Source organism: Rhinolophus ferrumequinum, chromosome 8, assembly GCF_004115265.2.
Source record: "Rhinolophus ferrumequinum isolate MPI-CBG mRhiFer1 chromosome 8, mRhiFer1_v1.p, whole genome shotgun sequence".
Taxonomy (NCBI): Eukaryota; Metazoa; Chordata; class Mammalia; order Chiroptera; family Rhinolophidae; genus Rhinolophus; species Rhinolophus ferrumequinum.
Genome location: NC_046291.1, coordinates 94,110,428 through 94,133,530, shown reverse-complemented (window position 1 = coordinate 94,133,530; position 23,103 = coordinate 94,110,428). Strand labels below are relative to the sequence as shown.

Below are 23,103 nucleotides of genomic sequence, written 5' to 3'. Positions count from 1 at the left end.
AGTTCTCATTTAAGGAGAGCTCTATTGCTGGACATGAGAGATTGGGGCCGATGGTTCTATAGGAAAGGAAGTCACAAGAAATTCAAGCTGGAATTTGGGGTTTGGAGAGTTATGACAATGTTCCAGAAGAAGATGACATGACTGTATTTGAATAAATGTAGATTTTAGTACATGAATAAATGAATAAATGTAGATTGTCATACATGAAAAAGTAAGACATCCCCTGAAAATAAGCCCTAGTGCATCTTTTGGAGCAGAAATTAAAATAAGACCCTGTCTTATTTTCTGGGAAATCTGGTATGTTTATTCTTCCATTCCATGAACATGGAAAATATTTCCATTTCTTTGTGTCTTTTTCAATTTTTAAAAAAATAATTTCATAGTTTTCAGTGTATAGATCTTTTACTTCCTTTGTTAAGTATATTTCTAGGTATTCCATTCTTTTTGTTGTGGTTGCATAAAGAATTTTTAAAAATTTGTTTTTTTCTGAAATTTCATTGTTAGTATATGAAAATGCAATAGATTTTTGTACATTGATTTTTGTATCCTGCAACTTTATTTATTTATTGTTTCTAATATTTATTTTTGATGGAGTCTTTAGGTTATTTTATATAGAGAATCATGTTATCTGCAAAAAGTGACAATTTAACTTTTTCATTCCCAATTTGGATGCTGTTTATTTTTGTTCCCTTGTGTGATTGATTGCTCTGGCTAGGACTTCCAATACTATGTTGAATAACAGTGACGGCTGGGTGCGTCACTGTTTTGTTTCTGATCTTAGAGAAAAGTTTTCAGATTTTCATCATTAAGTGTCATATTAGCTGAGGGTTTGTCATATGTGGCCTTTATTATGTTGAGGTGCTTTCCCTCTATACTCTTTGTATTAAGTGTTTTAATCATTAGTGGATGTTATATCTTGTCAAACGCTTTTTCTGCATTTATTGATACGATTACATGATTTTAATTCTTTATTTTGTTTATATAGTATATCATATTGATCAATTTGTTTATGTTGAACCATTCTTGAGCCCCTGGAATGAACCCCACTTGATTGTGATGTATAATCTTTTTAATATATTGTATTAGATTTGCTAGTATTTTGTTTAGGATTTTTGTGTCTGTATTCATCAGAGATATTGATCTGTAGTTTTCTCTTTTTGTTTTTGTTTTTTGTTTGTTTTGTTATCCTTACCATGTTTTAGTATCAGGGTATGTTGGCCTCATAAAATGAGTTAGGAAATATTGCCTCTTTTAACATTTTTTGGAAAGATTTAGAGAATTACAGGTATTACATCATTTGAATGTTTAGTAGAATTCACTAGTGAAGCCATGTGGTTTTGGAGGTTTGCTTTTGGAGACGTTTTGGCTGATTGTTTCAATTTCCTTACTATTGATTGGTATATTTAGATTTTCTAATTCTTTGTGATTTAGTCTAGGAAGGTTATATATTTCTAAGAACCTGTCTATTTCTTCTAAGTTACTGAATTTGGTAGCATGCAGTTCTTCATAGTATTCTTGTACAATCCTTTGTATTTCTGTGGTATCCGTCATGATTCATCTCTTTCATTTCTGATTTTGTTTATTTGTGTCTTTTCTCTTTGTACTTTAGTCTAGGCAAGAGTTTGTCAATTGTATTAATCTTTCAAAGTACAAGCTCTTTGTTACATTAATTTTTTTCTATTTTCTTTTTGTTCTCTATTTCATTTATTTCTGCTCTAACTTTTATTATTTATTTCATTCTGCTAACTTTGGGTTTCATTTGTTCTTCTTTTTCTAATTCTTTATGATGTAAGATTAGGTTGTTTATTTGGGATTTTCCTTGTTTTTTGAGATAGGCCTGTAATGATATAAATTTCTCTCTTTATACTGGTTTCCCAAATATTATTGGGATAATAATTTTGATATGATGTATTTTCATTATCATTTATTTCTATGTATCTTTTGATCTCGCCTTTTATTTTTTCTTTGACTCAGTCATTCCTTAGTAGCATGTCTCTCTCTCTCTCTCTCTCTCTCTCTCTCTCTCTCTCTCTCTCTCTCTCTCTCATTAGCTTCAGATGTACAAAACAATGTAACAGTTGGACATTTACACCCCTCACAAAATGATAAACCTCCAGTCTACTATCCCTCTGACATCATGTATAGCTGTTACAATTTCATTGACTCTATTCCCTATGCTGTACTCCATATCCCGTGACTATATATATATATATATATATATGATTATATTGACATTCAATATTATTCCGTTTCAGGTGTATAGGACAGCGGTCAAGCATCTACACAGTCCATGAAGTGGTCTCCCTAATAAGACAAGTGCCCATCTGACACCTTACAAAATCTTTATAGCATTATTGATTATATTACCCAAACTGTCCTTCATATCCTCGTGACAATGTTGTGACTACTAACTTGTACTCTCATCCCTTTACCTTCTCCCTCATCCCCACTCCCTGACCATCTAACAACCATCAGTTTTGTTTTGTTTGTTTTTTCCTTAGTAACATGCTGTTTAATCTCTATGTATTTGTGGTTTTTCCTGCTTTCTTTTTTGCAGTTGATCTCCAATTCCAAAGCATTGTGATCAAAGAATATGCTTGGTATGATTGCAATATTCTTAATTTGGCTGAGGCTAGTTTTATGTCCCAACATATAGTATATCCTTGAGAATATTCCATATGCACTAGAAAAGAATGTAATGTCTGGGGTTCAAGGGTGAAAGCCTCTGTAAATATCACTTGTGCCTTTGGTCTATTGTGTCATTTGAGGCTGGTACTTCCTAACTTATTTTCTTTTTGGATGATCTATCCATAGCTGTCAATGGCTTATTTACGCCCCTTATTATAATTGTGTTTTTGTCAGTTTCTCCTTCTAGCTCTGTGATTAATAGTAGTTGCTTTATATATTTTGATGCTCCCTGATTGGGAACATATATATTGATAAGTGTTATGTCTTTGTTGTATTATGCCCTTTATCATTATGAAATGTCCCTCTTTGTCTTTTGATACCATTTTTATCCTGAAGTCTGTTTCATCAGATATAAGTATGGCTACATATGCTTTTCTCTGCTTTAGAATATCATTTTCCACCCTTTCACTTTGAGTCTATATTTATTCTTGCAACTGAGATATGTCTCTTGAAGGCAACACATGGTTGGGTTTTGTTTTTTGATCCAGTCTTCTACTCTGTGCCTTTTTATTGGTGAGTTCAGTCCATTTACACTTGGGGTGATTATTGGTATATGAGGATTTCCTATAGCCATTTTATCTTTTGTTTTCTGGTAGCTCAGTGTTTCCATTGTTTCGTTATCTTTGTATTTTTGTCTGTTATGTTAGTTTGGTGTTATTCTATGATTTTTCCTCTGTTTAATATTTTTTATGTTATGTTTCTCAGTTCTGGATATTTTTTTTTTTGAGTGGTTACCACTGTTTACATTAAAAAATTTCATATATAAGTAGTTCTTCAGCATGCATCTTATCTCCATTACCCTTTGCAAATTCAGGTCTTTACCCCCTCCCCTTTTATGTTTTTGTTGTCACAATTTATCCCTAATTATGCCATCAGTTAATTTTTGAGTTGTAATAGCAAATTGTCTTTTTCTTCTTTTTTCTATTTTTATTTTTCTATCCCCTTTACCCTTAATGTTATGTTTAAGTGTATAGTGTCCTATTCTGTGTAAGGGTTGTCATTTCCTGTTTTGGTCTGTCTGTTAGTCATCTTACGCATAGTTTTGTATCCTTTTGTCTTCTTCTTTGTGTGTGTGTGTGTGTGTGTGTGTGTGTGTGTGTGTGTGTACACATTTAGTTTTATTGTAACAAAGCAACTTGTATACTTTAACATTTAAAACTGAGTGCCCTCTTTCCTTTCTGGTGAGATAAAAGAAAATTTAAAACTAAAGAGGAACAAAATTACAACAGAGGATGTCAATTTTGAGTAAGATCCTACAGCTGCTGCTGCTTCTCCCATTGAGTGGCAGGGCTCGAGTCATCATTAGGAGAGAATTTCATTTTGAGTTTCATCTTAAACTGCAAGGATGTCTGTTAAACATCACAATTAAACATGCCAAAGGAGAAGCCATGTTGTCAAAATGCCCACTTAACCCACCCAAACATCTCAAACCCACACTTTGCTGACCTTCTATAACCCCGTTTTTTTCTTTCTCTTTTTAAACAAGAAAAAGTAGATAGATACATGTTGGTAAATGCTAACTGTCCATATTCACATAGAGACACAGTGTAATATCTGCACCCAATATACAGAGAAAGGAGGAAAAAAGCTAGAATTCTATGCACTACTACACAGGGGCCTAGCACCCTCCAGCTTCCAGCAGAGCTAAGGGAGCAGAAGGTTTTTCTTTTTTTCCACAGAGCACAGTGGTGTTAATTCCATAAAGTTTTTATTGAGACAAAAAGGGATAAAAATGAATGTGGAACAGAAAGGGGCTGATTGTTTTCCCAATGTATTCTGCTGAACTGATTTACCGCAAAATAAGGTGAGAACCATGGTGTAAAGGAGAGAAAAGAAACCTCAAAAACAGGGCAACTGAGCACAGGAGGAAAAAAAAAAAGACTGCAGCTTGCTCCCAGGGACTGGAGAAAATTAAAAAGGTTGGAACCCATCAATGTTCCATTAGTCATCTTCTCCTACGTCTTCTTCTCCTTCCTCCCCCTCATCATCATCTTCATCTTCTTCACCTTCATCCTCATCCCCTTCTTCATCAATATCTTCCAACCTTTCTTCTTCATCATCATCATCATCATCATCATCATCTTCCTCTCCTTCCCTTTCTTCATCATCCATGTCAGGAACCAAGTAGTACTGTAGCAGATTTGGGCCAAATATCATCTTTGATAACTTCTCCTAACTCACCTGCACCTGCATCAGAATGGTCAGTAAACCAGGCAAAGAAGCTCTCTGGTTCCTCATGCTGTCTCTTCCTGCTGGCTTCATTCTGTGTTTGACGTGAACGTTTCATCAAATCCTTTCCAGATCTCCATTTGATTTCAGTGGACTTTGAAGATGGATCACCACTCTCATTCAGACGAAATTCTTTGAAAAGACTTTATTTTCAAAGTAAGGATTTTCATCAAAATAAAAATCTATTCTGTAACCTGATTTTATATCTTCAAATTCTGTTACTTCAACTCTTGTCAAATAATGCAGCACTTCTTCATCTTTTTCCCCAAGTAGTGCAGAGACTTGTGGATGGTTGACAAATGTTACCCCAAAATTTGGAATTTTGGTGATCAATTCGGACCTCTTCTGAAAAAACGGTGGGCGGAGTTTGTTATATTTCGGTTCTACTTTCAAAATCTCCTCACTGGCTTGTTCATTAAGTCTGTCTAGTTCATTTTGTACTTCATCAATATGTTCAATTGCTTCTTGCTGTTCTTTTTCTCCTTTCGGCAAGTCCAGAGAGGTTGACGTCTTCTCCGGCTTGGGGGCAGGAAGCAGTCTTGGTTTCTTCATTTGAGGTGGGAGTGGAGACTGGCGTTTGGGGGCCATATTGTGAGGAAAGTGAGAGAATGAGACCCAATGGAGGAGGAACATCAGGAAGAAACTCAGACTCCCTTTGTCTTTTTATTTCAGGTCCAATAACTTTTCTTGAAGCATTTCCTGTAATGCAGGACTTGTGCTGGAAAATTCCTTCAGCTTCTGTATATCTGGAAAGATTTTTATTTTCCCTTCATATCTAAAGGATAACTTTGCTGGATGTATTATTCTTGACTGGTAATTTCTCTTTTTCAATAATTGGAGTATTTGATTTTACTCCCTTCTGGCTTATAGTTTCTGCTGAAATATCTGATAATAATCTAATGGGCTTGCCTTTGTAGTTTACTGTCTTCTTTTTTCTGGTTATCATGAGAATTCTTTCTTTGTAATTAATTTTTGACAGTTTCAATATAATATGCCTTGGAGAAAGCCTTTTAGGATTGAGGTAATTAACTGTTCTGTTTGTTTCTTAGATTCAAGGATCCAGTTTTTTTCCATAGGTTTGTGAAGTTCTCTTCAACTATTTGTCTGAGTAAGCTCTTCTCCCACTCTTCTCTTCCTGGCATACCCACTATTCTTATATTGCTCTTTTTGATGAAGTCAGATAACTCCTCTCTTAGGCCATCACTCTACTCTCTTGCTTCCTACCCTTCATCTTTTCTGTGGATGCATTGGCTTGGGAATTCCAAATGGTGCCCTTGAGTTTCCTAGGACCTGTCAAAATATAGCTAGAAAGAGAGGCAGAGGAATGACAACAGTGAAAAGCTCCCAGTTAAGGAGTCATTAACAAAGAAAGGAAGCAAACGCAAACACCAGATAGAGAAATACAGACAACTGAGGCAGAGGAGAGGAGCGCAGCTGTCAACCTTTCAAAAACTCCTTTGCAGGAAAGTCATTTTAAAAATTCTCCCATGTCCAGAGAGCATGAGGCTGGGTCACTACTGTACCAGTTCAAGGAGAACCTTCCTTCCTATTTCATCTTTCTTCTCTCCTCCCAGCCAATCTAGAGAAAATGACTAGAAAGCTGCTAAGACTTGTGATGGTAGTCAGGTTCTGTTGACATTTACAAGTGCAGACTTCTTATTAGAATGGTATAGAGAACACTCTAGACTCTGCAATTAGGCTTGATTTACACTTTAATTTACCTAAGAATGAGATTATTCATCTGCGAAGAAGAAAAAAAAATGTGCTTGAGGAAACTTAATCCAAGGGTATTGTGAGAGATTACTCTCACACAGTAAATTGTGAAAAAAAGTGGGAAAATTAAAGCTGTAGGCAACATAACTTGCATGTATAGATGTATATGTGTGTTTGTATAAAATGAGAGTACATTGAGCATACTGGCTCCTTAGTGCTTTAATTAAAAAATATATATATATATATATATATATATATATATATATATATATATATATATATATATATATATATATATATGTTTATTTTCCCAATATTAGCACATTTAGGTTTATCTCATTTTCAAGGTTTGTTCAATTATTACATAATAAATATATTAATTCACAGCCACTATAGAAACTGTTTCAAACAGAATGGATTAAAAATAAAGCCACCCTTGACTCCCTACAATCCTGTTTTTATCCTTACAGGAACAGTAATCGTTTTGGTGTGTCTTCTTCTAGCAAAGAAAAATATAGTTTTTTTTTATTTTTATTTATTTTTTTACCAAAATACTCACATATTTCATTTATTGGTAGAAACTTTCATTATTTTCAAATAAAAATATAGCTTGGTGAACATTATAACCCAGTGATTACATAATTATAGAGCTGTCTCAATTTTTTCAATCTGTAACTTTTATTCCCTAGTATAAACGGTCCTTGACTCATTTATACAATTCATTTTACAATGAAGCCCTAAGCCTTGAATTGGGTGTTACATCTACCAGATTTCCAGTCAATATTAAAAAAATATTTATTGATTTGATTGACACTTTCAGCCAAGGACAGTTTTGATATTAAATTAGTTTTCAGCTTCCAGTCTTGGTAATATGTCAGTCTTGCAGGCCACTCTTTTAATTATATCCAAATTCAAACCCCGACACCCAAATTTTGAGAGCTCTTTTTCATGTCATCAAAGATGTAATATAAGATGGCTTTAGTGGTAGCTCATGTTCCTGAGACTTCATTGCAACAAGGAAATATATTGATCGATACTATCACAAGTAATGAAAATCAAAGGATGATCTGATTAGGTGAGCAAGCAAGATATTCTTCAGTTAGTGAAATTTTTGCATTTAATTTAACAACTGACTTATTTATCCAAAATCTATCACATTATTTTCCTGTTTTTATATCTATAAGTACGTTACTTCTGGCCTTTCCTCTGCTAATCTACCACCAAGGGCATTTGAGGTTAATGAGAGTTAAAGCATCTTACATTCTCCCAGGAAATTCAGGGGGAAAGTCTGTCCATGTAAGAAACACCCAAACCTGTAGAGAACTTTAATGAGTTGATTTGAGTCAAACTGAGGACAACGGATTAAGAAAATGCTCTGGAGAATGGCAGTTTTGCAGTTTATTTTATACATTAGAATCAAAGGAGGAGACGTAAGAAGGGTTACATGAAATCCATTGGTGGTTGATAAAGGGGGTGGGAGAAAGCAAAGTGGGGGATATCTCTGGGATTGGATAAAAAGTAAAACAGAGAGACACATACTTATTTTACATTGGTGGGTACAGGATAGTTAACAATTAATTTTACAGCACAGAGAGGTGATATCTTGGAAAGAAAACAATGAGGGTTTTGTAGTCTCCTGCTGTGGTGCAGTGGATTGAGCCCTGTGGGTTCTGGAAAGAGGGATGACTCTGACATTCCAAGGGTATGTTATCCTAAGATAACATGCAAAAAGACAACAGACAGGCTCACTTAAGGTAAAGACTGACCTTTGTCAAAGAAGCTACAGGCCAAGGATGTGACTATTGGCCATCGTCTCCTTTTAGTTAGGAATTTTTATGTTCAGACCATCCTATGAGGTCAACTTTGGTCTCTGAGTTTGTAGGGCCTGCCATACTGGCTTCCCCTGAGATTGTCAGGTTTAGTATGTGGCACCTTTTTCATCCACAAGTCTATCCTCATGCACAAGTCTATCCTTAAGAATCAAAACAACTTAAAACTAGGAAAAACTTGGTAGTTGTTAAGCCTGAAAACCTATTTTTTAAAAAATAATAATGCAAAAACTGAGACTTAGAGAAGTTCATGTAGAAAATGTGAGTCCCATTGTAGACACAATATGCCTGCATCTGAAATGTGTGCACAGACACTCATTCTTTCACCATTCTTGCTCCTCCTGAACCGCTTTCCCTGCAGCCTACTCAGTTAGTGACTATTCATTTTCTTAAGACTCATGTGACACAAGATCAGGAGCTGTAGCCCATTTCTACAGTCTTTCCATTTCAGTTTTAAAACACTTATACTCCTTTCCTCTTTCAAAGCCTCTCCGTTTTTCCATATGTGAACCATGATATTTAATACTCTCCAATCCTCCTCTTGCCATTTATTGACTTTTAGGTCATTATTCCACTTTCATTAATAAGAGAAGCAGAGAATCATGGTTTTCTTCTCCACTAGAATACGTGCCATTAGAAATGTCCGCACCATAGTGGTCATCTCGTTCTAACACAATGCACTCCGACCTTCATCTCCACACCGGGTTACCCACTCTCCCTTACACTATACTATGCATCTAGCCATCTTCAAGAATTTGTCGGGAGCTTTCAACACTAATTAATCTCTCTCAGGCATTCATGTCTCACAAAAGCACCGATAGCTGGAAACTTTTATCATAGCCCAGTATTCACAGCCATTCAATACTCACTTATTTTGGGAACCAGCCTCAACCTCATTGTTGATCCAACATCTGAATCATTCTCTCATCAGAATTATTAACAAGCTTGTAATTTGACCTTTTGCCACTTGGCTTAAAATTTGTAATCCTGAGTTGCTCTTAAAATCTCCCTTCTCTCATCCTATTTGGAACCATTGGAAAATGTTGTACACAATCCCATGAGTATTTTTTATATATCAACAAGTAGGCGTACAACATACCCCAACAATCTTTCTACATGTCCCAATTTATGTCTCTCTTTGTTTATGATGTAAACTGTTGCAAAATTATAACTTTGATTATATATAATATTCATATTCGCTTATTTTTTTTACATTCTCATCACAGGCTTTGGTTTGAAGAAGTTTATAAGGTTATAATAAGCAAATCATTTTAAGAAAAGAAAATATACTGTTGTAGCTGAAAGGGACCTTAGAGATTACCTAACCCAGCATTGCTGGGGTGATGGAGATAATGTCCATAGCAGTAAAGTCTCATGTCTGAAATCTCACAGCTTTATACAGTCACACATACAGCAGGACTATAACTCAGTTATCATCATTGCTCTGAGCCAACAGTAATATCTATCATGTACTGAGACACCACGTTATGTTCTATATGAGAATTTTCTCTTAACTGTTCAGGGTGAGCTAACAGCTGAAACTAATATAATCTCTAAAACCCCAAAACTTAATAAAATCAAAGCTATTTCTCCCTCAAAAAAATTCCAATGCAGATGTGCCTTGTCATTATCGTTCACCTGGCAGACGAGAAATAGAAGACTATAGAGAACCACAAGCCTGAAGCGTATACACTTCCATCTCTATAGTATTAGGTCCACATGTAATCTATTGGTAAGAGCTTGGTTTGCGGTCCCATCTGAATGAGTGGGGGCTGGTATATAAAGTTCTTGAGAAGGCAACTGCTTTTCAGCAGCAAGTCTAAGCAAGAAGGAGAGCAGGAATCTGTTTTAGTCTGTTCTCTGCCAAACTCTCAATCTTCACTCCAACGCCTGTGGTAATACTATTATTACCCTTATCTTTAAAAAAGGAAAACATTATACTTTGGAGGTTATGGCACTTTTTAAAGATCCGTCACTGTGTGGTGGTAGAGGAAAGCATCAAACCAGAAGCTATATGAATTCAGACTCCAGAGTCTTTATTGCTACATCACCCTGCCTTTCAGCTATCGATGCCATTGTGGATCTTCTTGATAGATCTTGACGTGGGTTCCTCCATGTGATTGTAGTTTTTTTTTCGCTCTTGTTTTTGTTTTTTTTCTGTAATACAGACCTAGTAAGTCATTGTAGTTTAAGCATGTTTTCTATTTCTTGAAAGGCTCCCTGAAAGCCAAGTCCTTCAACTTGAAAATCTAATCTGTATTATTTACCCTTCTTAATTGTTTCAACTAATGGAAGTGTCAGAAAGACAAACCCACATACTTAAACAGAATTCTCTTCAGCTTTTGAGTACATTTGCTTTTTTATTTGTAAATTTATCCTGCTGTGCATCCTGTTGGTCATTATTAAAATGAGCTGGCTTTAAAAAAGTCTCTAGTAGTCAGTTCAAACACAGGTCTTGCCTCCCCTGTGCCAAGCATTGTGCTTAATACCAACCACAGAAAGATAAAATATAAAAAACATACATACAGCCCTCATCCTGAATTACCACATGCTAAAGGCAAGGAGAGACATGGCAACAAAACTTTTAGCATGACTTCCATATGTGAGTGACAGAAGTTAGGGCACTATGTGATCACTGAGAGTCTTTTAGCCTAGCCAGGGGAGATGATACCTGAATTGAGATGTGAAATGTTAAGGGTGTGAATTAAAAAAAATATTGTGTTGTTCCATTGCCATAGGGAGAGAGACACCATGCTTATTGTTTTAAACATTAAAATTAAAATATCTTTAATCTTCTTTTCTCATAAAGAAAAAGCATAGTGTTTGAAGTAAAAAAAAACTTAAATTTTATGTTTTTGTCTTCTTACTTTTAAACTTTCTAACCGTGGAGACACAAACCTTGCTCTTCCTGCAATTTAAGTTTCCTCATTTGCAAAACGGAGCTAATGATACCAAGAATTTTGTAATGATCAAACATGTAAAACAAAAGCTGTGACTATCAATGTTGGCCAAGATAGAGCATTAGAGGCTGCATTTACTCTTCTAGCAGAAACAACTGAAAAGTGTGGAGATATATATATATATATATATATATATATATATATATATATATGAATATATATACGATATATACACGATATATATATATATCGATGTATATATATGAGATATATATATATATATATATATATATATATATATATATATGAAATACTGGGCATAGAAACAAAGGACAGTGGTATTTGAAAAAAAGGAAATATAGGAAATAACTCTTATTTGTGGCATGAGATGTGATCAATAAGTATGGTGAATACTGCTGCCGAGTGCCATCCAACGCAAAAGCAGGGATCTTCAATATGGGAAGTAGTGCATCGAACCTTAGTAATAGTGGGTGACAAGTTTCAACTTGCTGGGTGCAATCAGCCGGTGTTAGCTACGGTTGAGAGAAGGCCTGTTTTAAAGTTTGCCATAAATCATCCTCCATTATGTCAACAGTCCGTGTCACACATCACTTCTAGTACACGGCAAATTCTGTCAAATAAAAACTTTACGTGTGTCCTCATTCACCTTATTCACTGGATCTGGCACTGTGTGACTTCTGGCTCTTCCTCAAAGTCAAAATGATTCAGGACATCGAGGCAGCCACGACGGAGCAATTAAAGACACTCACAAAAGAGGACTTCCAGAACTGCTTCAGAAAGTGGCAAGAACGATGGGATAAGTGTGTTTGAAGTGAGGGGGAATATTTTGAGGGGGATTAACATCAATGTGTGTTTTACTGTAATAATTTATTTTTTATTTAAACATTCACTGTATCTTTTGACCACACCATATATACGTGTGTGTGTGTGTGTGTGTGTGTGTGTGTACATATTCCTTTTAGCTGAAATATAATATATTATTGTATATCAGGAATAAAATATATAAAAATATGCTGTTGTTGTTTACTTACTCTCTTCATCCTTTGGAAATTGGAATTCTTTTTACTATATTCCATACTATAGTCCATTATATTCATCATAATTTTCACATTTCAAAAGAAAACTTTGCCTGGTGTTTTTGGAAAAAATAATAACAGTTCAAGACTTCTTTAATCAGCCATATCTAGCTTTTACAATAGATAGGATGTGCTATATTCATACTCCTCTACTTGTGTTTTGGAAAATACTCACATAATGAATTTTACTGAGACATACAATGATGAAGTTAGAAGTATCATTGGAAGGTATATATTCCTATCACCAGTCTGGATAGCCCTAATTGTGCAAGTAAAGAAACTGAGGCCCTATTGTTGTGATTCCTTAACCATAACACACTGGCTCTTTAATTAAGGAACTAAAACTGGAAGTTACATTAGCAGAGATCACATTGATTTTTAATTAATGAGCATGGAAATATTGGGCAAATCACAAACTTTGACTATTACCGTGTTTCCCTGAAAATAAGACCTAGCCAGACCATCAGCTCTAATGCGTCTTTTGGAGCAAAAATTAATATAAGACCCGGTATTATATTATATTATACCTGGTCTTATATTTTATTAAAATAAAACCAGGTCTTATATTAATTTTTGCTCCTAAGGATGCATTAGAGCTAATAGTTCTGCTAGTTTTCTTTTCGGAGAAACACAGTAGTACACCATCTTAGCTACCGGTTCATGACCTGTAAAATGGGGCTAATAATATCCACTTAGTACCAACTTTTCAAGATTAGAGATAAAATATTTAAGGGTCTAGCATGTAGCAGGTCCCAGTTCATGATGGTGTGGCTCCATGCAGTACAACCCTCCTTAAAATCTAACTTTAAGTCACAGTTTAGTAGCCTAACTATTGTCCTGACTCTGGAATGAAAGTCCCTTCTGTTAATCACCTTGCTTGATTAGCAAAAGCAATCTTATTTTCTAACTCTATAGTAGGCATTATGTATTCATAGAAATACGGGAATCTGAAAGGTTATCACTCCCTGCTCTCAAAGGCTGGGCAAGAAGATGAATGATGCAATTCTGTATGAACAAATGAAGGCACCATGAACTCCTATTCTAGCTAAATATCTGCTTCACAATACAACAATTTCCAAATCAACCTGAATTAAAGAAAATGTTAGGATTATTAGATCAGTGCCTTTATGACAGCATGGTAAAGAAAAACAAAACACAAATGAAATCTTTTAGACAAGATAATATCATGTGCTTTAAAGTGCCCTCAGTGATGTGCGACTGAGGGCCCATACTGTTACTATTATTTTCAGCAATATGCCATTTAGGGAGAACTGACATGGTCAATACTGAAGGAAATTTAGCATCAGTGATAAACGGAACATTTTTTCACTATGTCTGTTCATGACTGTTAGATCAGCTCCACTAGAAGGACATCGGGTAAGAACTATTGCTATACTCTTTGGTTTGGCAGAATTGAGTAGTTGGAAGCTTTTGAATTCTGGTTTCCAATCCAGTTATCATTTTGCTCAGAATACTTTCATTTTATCAGTGTCTTTTTAGCCATTTTCTGTGTGTGTGTGTGTGTGTGTGTGTGTGTGTGTGTGTCTGCGCGCGCGCATGCGCGTGCACGTGTAGTTATACATGCATGTGGCTTTTTAGGTTTTCTTTTATAAATGGGTAGGTACCATACTGTATATATTATGATACAATTTTCTTTTGTTAATTTAGCGTTTTGTGATTTCTTTTTTTTTTTTCATGTTACAACTCCCACACCTCTCAATCGGCTATAAATAAATATTAAAAGACATTTGGTATTTTACAGAGCTGAAAACTCAAAAAGGGGGATAGAGGATCGCGTGTGAGTTGTGGCTCAATTTCCCTCTGATTCTTTTAGATTTACTCTGTGTTGTTGTGAGCACCATCTCAGGGAGGCTTTGTTTATTCACTTAAGGAGCTTTTCTGAGAATCTGCTATGTGTGGTGATGCTTCTAGGTGTTGAGGATACATTGGTGAACAAAATAGTTAAAGTCACTGTTACTAGGAAACTTACATTTCAGTGAGAGAGACAGAAAATAAACTCTAATTAAATTGATTCATATATAATATTAGGTTGTCAAAAGAGAAAAGTGGCTACAGCAATTCCAAGCTTTATAGCTGAATACTACTTGATCTAGAAGATTTTTTTATTTTTTTTTAGGAGGGCGCAGCTCACAATGGCCCATATGGGGCTCAAACCGGCAGGCAACCTTGGTGTTATTAGCACCACGCTCTAACCAACTGAGCTAACTGGCCACCCCCATTATTTCTTTTAGAAAAATAAAATACTGCCTTTTCAAAAGATTGTAGTATATTGCCCCCACACAGATCATTGGTTTGAATTGACTCACAGACCTATGCGCTTTGGCAGGAGAATAGCATGAGCCAGCTGAGGTAGGTGAGCAGCTCCTGAGCTCATCAGTACGTTAGGAAGCATTGTCTAAGCCCGACGGAACTGAAGGAATTAGATTCCATCCAGCGTAGGTAAATCCCAGGCTCACAGAAAACGTGGAAGCTCGGTGAATAATATCGTTACCAAACTCAAGGCGTTCGCACTTGGGGTGTTTTATTCAGAACAAGACATGGTTGTTGTTCGGCAGTTTTAAGTACTTGCAGTAAGTAAGGGAGACAGGGGATTCACATCCAAAGCTCTGTCTCCCAGAAGAAAGGCTCAACCATTGCTTATATTCACTATTTGGTTAACTATATGTTAATTTCTACTTTGAAGTTGGCTAAACTTATTTGATCGGTTCAGGGCATGCTCATCAGGTTACAGCTGCATCTGCAAAGTGTTCTGCTACATTTTTTCATTTAGCAAGAATAGCACGTAGAAAGAACCATCCAGATCTTGAGACCCTTGCTTTATCTAACAATATTTGCTGGACAACTAATTTGTTCATCTAAATATGTCTTTCAGGACTCCCAAGTTAAATATTTTTGTTCATTTACGCATAAATCCCACACTGACCTAATTACTATAGTTGTGTCATATGCTTTTACAAACTAGTTCCACTTGTGGTTCCATTTTCTTCTCTTTCAAAATAACACTCCTTCCTCTTGTGTATTTTCTCTTCCACATTCATTTTCTAAGAAAACTCCAATTCCGTGTACCCTTTGGCTAAGGATTTAATTGAGATAAGAGTGATTTGGAGAGAACTGGCAATGTTGTATTATTGAGTCTCTTCATCCAGGAATATGTCATATTTCTATTTTATTCAGATTTCTTAGGATTCTCATTAAAATTTTATAATTGTCTTCAAATTAAAATAATGGAATACTCAAATTATCCTGACATCTAGACAGTTATGGGGCATTTTGTCTTAAGCCATTGAATATCAAAACCCTTTGATTAGTTAAATGTGGATAATTCTTCTCTTCCTCTAAATAATATGAGGAAAGAAAGGGCTGTGACACACATGAAGCCCTTATTGTAAGTTGAATGAGAGGGAAAGAGAAAAGAGGCTCAGCCCTTGAACTAAGCAGTTGTTGATCTACTGGGGAAGACACACAGGCAGAAGCAAAATGCAGCACAATGTGACAGGTTGCCACAAGGGGGTATATTTACAAAAATCACTAAACCAAAAACTCATAGACTCAGACAATAGTTTAGTGGTTACCAGAGGTAAGGGTGCAGGGAAAGGTAGAAGAGGGTAAGGGGGATCAAATATATGGTGTTGGAAAGAGAACTGACTCTGGGTGTTGAATACACAATGCAATTTATCGATGATGTAATACAGAATTGTACACTTGAAACCTATATAATTTGACTAACCAATGTCGCTTCAATAAATTCAATTTAAAAAATTACCAAACCTATATTGGCAAGGAACTGGGCATGGCTTTGGGGGAAGATGATGCCTGAGTTTGAGGAATATGTAAAAATGAAGATTTTAAAAGTGAATTAAATGAAATTGAGAGATTATGTAGCTAGCTTCAAATCACATAGCTGGTAAAAGCCAGATCCACGCTATATACCCAGAACTATATGGGTTAAAAACCTTTGCCAGTTCTGTGAGACCCTCATATTTTTAAATATATTTTCAATAATTGTGGTTTGCAATTAAGTGACTTAAATAGACAATGAGGTATTTACTGTTTTATTTCTATTCTAATGCCCTCTTTTTGTTACATTAGCAAAAATGAAATTACATGTCCTTAGATATTTTTAGCATTAAGGATGTAGCTCACCTTTAAATATTGCTAAATCCCAAAAAGAATGAGATATTGCTTCCTCCTGGAGTGAAATTAGGAGTGAAATTAATTTAATGTGTGACAAAGATATTTACAGAAACACAATGAAAATTCCACTTGTCAACAGACCCAACTCGTACTTAATTAAAGAGAACTCAGGAAGCAGACATTGTAACAATACTGACAATTAGGATTTTAAGAAAAAGAAAAACCCTTCAGTTCCCCATCACTGGCCTGTGATAAGACTGTCTGAGAGCATTAATTAGCAATACTTAGATAAGGTCTATCTCTTTTCCATGTTTAACACCAAAAGGGTTGATTAAAACTCCAAATGTCAGCCACCTGATTCCACATGCAGATATGAGGCTGTCCCAAGGGTTTAGTTCAGAGTCTAATCAAAGAAGACTGATCCATTCAGATGTGAACCCTGCTACTTGGTGAGGATATTTATTAGAGAACATGGAGGAAAACCCAACAACTACTGTCTATATTTCTTTTTACTCACTCCTTCAAATCCAAGTGTCCTGAGGCATTTTAAATTAACACATCTTCATTCATCTTGCCTCTGTCCCGTTCAAAATAGTTCTCCTGTTATATGGAAAAAAATAAGTATCGATTTAAACAAAAATTGGCATTCACAGCAGAACACTTGGAAAACTATCTATACTCAATAAACCTAGAATTGTTTTTTTCCAAAATTATATTCCCTGTGTTAATAAAAGTCTTTCAATAGGTTGAGCACATGTAACGGATACTGGCTAACTACTTGGCCTGTTTCATATAAAATATTTAAAGCACATGGTGTAGATGAAAAATTAATAAACTAATTTTTCCTCCTGGTTATTTCATGCCTATTTATAATGATTGCTTATTAAGAACTTATGTTTCTTTGACTTTTGTAAGTATAATGAAATTATTAATATATAGTGAATCAAAGCAATTGTTCAGACACCGTAATTATAACTCTCAACTATTTGTTAGGTGCTAATCTAGATATGCAAGAATGAGTGGGAAAAAAGGTTTTTATCCCAGAGTAAATTGTAAATAGATCATAATATAGCACAATAGTATCAAGACACTGAATTGTTTTTAGACAGGAGTAGTATTTTTTCATTTGGGATCTAGTCTTCAAGGGAATCCTCCTGACAGAGTTTCCAAGGACTCTGAAACTCAATATTAGATCTCAACTCCATAAAAAATTGATGAAATTTAGAAAAATAGATTTGAGGACTCTAGCAAATGAAAATAATTTCTGAGCTTAAATAGAACATCAGTATTTCAAAAAATTTACTGCAAGAAATATAACTTGTACTATGTGGTGTTTACTTGATTTTAAGATGTGATCCCTGTAAGAATCCCAGTGTTCCTCAGGCAAATCATTATCACTGATACCATTCATCCTAAAGGGTAGTGTTGCCTAATTAAGAATCCGCTCAATTCCCAAATGATGGCTTTCATCTGTATGTCATCACGGTTTTATATTTGGAACTCCAATGGAAAATCACTCCTGTGCTCTCTACCCAAGGTGTTTTCTTAGCACAACATGCTTTCTCCTTCATCATGTGGTCGTTAGGTCTCAGTTTCAACTTCTATGCACGTGACTATTTCTTTAAGGTGCCTCTCACAATTCCCATAGTTAATTATATAAATATCAGATGGCCTGGACTTTTAAGTTATACATCTCTAAAGGTCCCTCAGTGTGGAGAAATGCAAGTGAATAATCTTAAAGGATGGTAACAGAGAGAAAAAAATGAGATTTTATTTAAATAAATTATATACTTTATAATATGCTGAATGTATTTTATACTACTAGATGCTTTATAATATATTATATTACATGTATAGTCTGTATTTGCCTATTCATGGTTCCATCAGGAGTCAAAATAAAGAACTTCTCCCAGCATTAACATACACAGATAGCTGAATGAGTTGATCTAACTAGCATTTTTAAGCAAATTTCAGAACATTGAGTGAGCAGACTAGTTAAATAGGGATCCTTAGATAATGCAATCCTATCTATATTTAATGCATTTTGGCATATAATTTTTTAATAGAAGCATTAAAATATGTGAACTTTTTTTTTTAAAATCATGGTGACTCAAGTAGTATGCAGTTGAAGAGTAAGAAGGACTTAATTACAGTGTTTACCACTGAAAGTATTAAATATTATGTGTCTCAGGTTACACCCACCAAATCTAACAAATTCTGGTTGCTGTCTTACTTACACAGTTTTAATAATAATCAGTGTTACTTTTGTAATTATTAATTACCACTTCTCACAGACATAAAATTCATTTTTGATAGGAACATGAAAATAAAACCTCTGCCCCTAGCATTTCAATAAGATTCATGGTCAAATATTTCCAACTTGATTTCCAAATTGTGAAGGTATCACTCTACTACCTGATACCAAAATCAAAGATTAGGTTTACTTTCAAATTATTCTATGATTATTAAATTTATTTAAATTCTTTTGAATCCATGAAGTCATAACTTCTCAGCTAAAACAGTTCTCTCTTCTATATCATCTTCCACAGAATATAACCTTCCTAGTGACCAGCACAACCTAGGAGCAGAAAGGTGACTTAGTTATGTGGGCCCTGACCAAGCCCATATTGTACATAGGCCAAAAAGGCAAATGGTAAATAGTTCTGGCAGATATCTGAGTGATACAGATTTGCAACAATAATTCATGGTATAACAAAGTTAAAATATTAGAAAATGACTAAGAAATTTTAGTATAGCTTCTAACTCTAAATATATTATCGAAAATTTTAATTAGCAAATATCCAAACTACTTTGTGTGATATCTTAGGCAAGTATCTTCATATGCTTTTGATGAAAATTGTAGTTATAATTAAATAGCTATACTGAATTTATTAATGTTTATGTCAATAGTGATTATAATTGAAAAGTTAGTTACATTCAATTTATTGGCATCAAATGGCACATAAATGAATTTTTGAGAAAGTATTAAACTAAATGAGAGAAGGTTGTTTATTCAAAACAACAGCTGTATCCACTGTGGAAGGCAGTGTGGAGGTTCCTCAAACATTAAGAATAGAATTACCATATGACCCAGCAGTTCCTCTCCTGGATATCTACCCAAAAATTCTAAAAACATTTATCCATAAAGGTATATGTCCTCCAATATTCATTGCAGCGTTATTTACAGTGGCCAAGACATAAACAATCAAAGTATCCTTCGATAGATGAATAGATACAGAAGTTGTAGTATATAGACACAATGGAATACTATTCAGCCATAAGAAAAGATGAAATAGTACCATTTGCGACAACATGGATGGATCTTGAGATTATAATGCTAAGTGAAATAAGTCAGACAGAAAAAGTAGAAAACCATATGATTTCACTGATATATGGTATGTAAAACTGAAAACAACAAAAGCACAAGACAAACAAATGAAGAAACAAAAACTCATAGACATAGACAATAGTTTAGTGGTTATCAGAGGGTAAGCGGGGAGGGGGTGGTAGAAGAGGGTAAAGGGGATCAAATATATGGTGATGGAAGGAGAACTGACTCTGGGTGGTGAACACACAACGTGATATATAGATGATGTGATACAGAGTTGTACACCTGAAATCTATGTAATTTTACTAACGTGTCACCCCAATAAACTTTAATTAAAAAGGAAAAAAATGGCTGCATCAATTTGTTTTGCTATATTAGAAGTATGGTAAGCCAATTAATTGACAATTGATTAATGTGCTTTCCATTGTTCAATATTTATTTTGGTATTGTGGTAGATATAAACTTATTATTTCGCTTAGAATTTCTTTATATTGATGATGATGATGAGGATGATGATGATGACGATAAATGATTATTAATGAACTCAATCAATATTTCTTGTGTTTCTATTTGTGCTAAACACCTTGCTGGGTGTTGGGGCAGTGAAAACAGTAGAAAATCTCTGTTCACATGGAGATTAAATTCTAGAGAAGAAATCAGAAAAAAATGAAAAATCAAAATAGTGACATGCTAAAGGGAAAACAGGGACGAGGGATATAAAGTGTGGGGGAAAGAATTGTGGTCAGGGGATGAGTGACTTTTAAGGTGGTATTTGAGAAACAGTCTGAGGGAAGTAGAGAAGTAAGCTATGGTGCTACTGGGTGAGATACGAGGATCCCAGGCAAAAGGAATAATAAATAAGTGGAAAGCTCCTAATGTAGGAGGAAGCCTAGCTTTTGAAGAGAAACGAGAAGACTGGTATGGCTGCAGTAAAGTAGTTGAGAGGGAGATAAAGTAATGAATGGAGAGTGAAAGAGGCCTTGCTGATCCCACTCAGGATGTTAGTTTTGATTTCAAGAAAGAGGAGCAATCGCTGTTTTGATTTCAAGAAAGAGGAGCAATCGCTGAAGTTTTTGAGGAGAAAAGCAACATGGACGGTTTATATTTAACAAAATAAATATAGATGTTGTATTGAAACAGACAAATGAAAGGTATAAGTGGAAGGTGAGACAAGAGCAAATAGGTATTCACAACAAACCACGTATAGATAGTGGTGGTTTGGACCACGGAGATAGCAGTAGAAGCAGTGAGAAGTCATTACAGCCTACACATATTTTGAAGGTAAACTTGACAGAATTTATTTATTGTTTGGAGTGTGAGAGATCGTGAAATCAAATTGATACAAGATTGTTGTCTTCAGCATAAAGATAGAGTTGCAATTAAATATATCACCTAAAATTGTAGGAAGGGCATTTTGGGCAGTGAGTAGATAGCATGACCTCAGTTTAAACATGCCATGTAGCTATATAGAGTGAGAATTTGGATATTGGGTCTGGAAGTCAAGGGACAAGTTGCATTGAAGACATTCATCTGGAAAATACAAGCAGGTGCATTCTATTTAAAGTCATAAGATCATCAAGGGGTGAGTATAGATAGAAGAGGGGAAAGAAACAAGGTTGAGTCTTGAGTCTTGAATTTCAACATTGAATGGTCAGAGATGAGGAAGAAATTGAAAAGGTGCAGTCAGGTATTGCAGAGAGGCGGGAAGGACCAGTTCATTATGGTGTCCCAGAAATCAAGTGAAGAAAGTGTTTCAAGGGGGAAAGATTGATGGATAGTGTCAAATACTGCTGACAGAAGTAAACACTGCATATACCAACGTAGAAGTCATGGGTATCTTGACAAGGAAAGTTTTGGTAACATGCTGGAGATGACTATCTAACCGAGAAGGGTTCAATAGAGAATGCAAGAGTCAAATGGGAGGCAGTACATATGCACAAGTATGTCCTTGAAGAAACTTTGCTGAAAGGGAAGGAGAGAAATGGAGTGGTAGATGGAAGGAGTAAGAGAAACAGAGGGTTATTTTTAATAGATGGGAGCAATAAAAACATGTTTCTATGCTTAATGACATTGCTATTATTTTCATACCTGTAAATAAAATGACCCTGGTTTTCTTGTTACTTATTTAACAATCCCAATGATTAGTTGCGACAGTGATAAATTATGTCTGACCTCTTCTTCCATTTTTGCATTTACATCAAATTATTTACCTTCCATCAGGCCTCTTGAATTTCAATTTCCCAAGATATATGCTATTGAAGTTTTAATTAACAATTAAATTTTAGCATACTAAAAATAAAAGGTTTTTTATGATGAATGGGTGTTAAACATTAATATGAATCTGCCCCTTGGATATGAGTACAAAGCTTGAGCTTTCTCAAGTGTTATAATCAAATACTCTTCTAAAATAAAAATGGCAAGGTTATTTTAAAGAATGGTGCACATATATTCACATAAAAGTGGGCATGGCTGGGCATAATGGAAGAAATTAATGAAAGGAAAATTTAAGATGGGACACAGAAGGACCAGATTTTAATGAAAACTAGTGAATGGTGCATTATCTCCCAGGAGAAAGTTATGAGGATGTATATTTCATGCATATTGTGCAGACTAGACATGAACAAGAATTTTTTGGAGGGTTAAACTCTTTTGCTGGCCCCAGGAAACAAGCACACTGATTAATATGTGAATGTAGATGATTCTTTTGAAATGTCCATGCTTTGTAACTTATAATGAGGTCCTAAGTGTTTTATATGTTCTTGTTACCCTTTATGAAAGAAAAATTGTACTTCTTGAATCCATTGCATTATCTATTTTATATCATAGGGTGAACCACATAAAATTACCAATGTTAAAAGTCAAAACTGGTTGAATATTACCAGTGTATTATTATTTGAGCTCATATGTTGGTCTCTTTAAGAACATCTTCACCTCCTTCCTTATCTCCGAGGAATCTGCTGAATGGCATAGAAAAGCAGCTCCAGTATCGCAGGCGGAATAGGTGCTTGCCATGTCTTAGGTGTCTTTTTAACATTTATTTTGGTCGTCAGTTTCTCTCATGCCATTCATCATTGAACTCGCCTCTCTTTTGGTGTCTGAACTGACTCCATCTTATAAGGTCTTTCTGCCTTTGTTATAAGGGAGGTTGCTGGCACTGCTCTTAA

General features: G+C 35.0%; 1 pseudogene; it reads right to left on the bottom strand.

The window, feature by feature from the left end:
* Window positions 1-4,629: 4,629 nt before the first annotated feature.
* LOC117026253 (protein SET-like) lies at window positions 4,630-5,511 on the bottom strand (annotated as a pseudogene).
* Window positions 5,512-23,103: the final 17,592 nt, after the last annotated feature.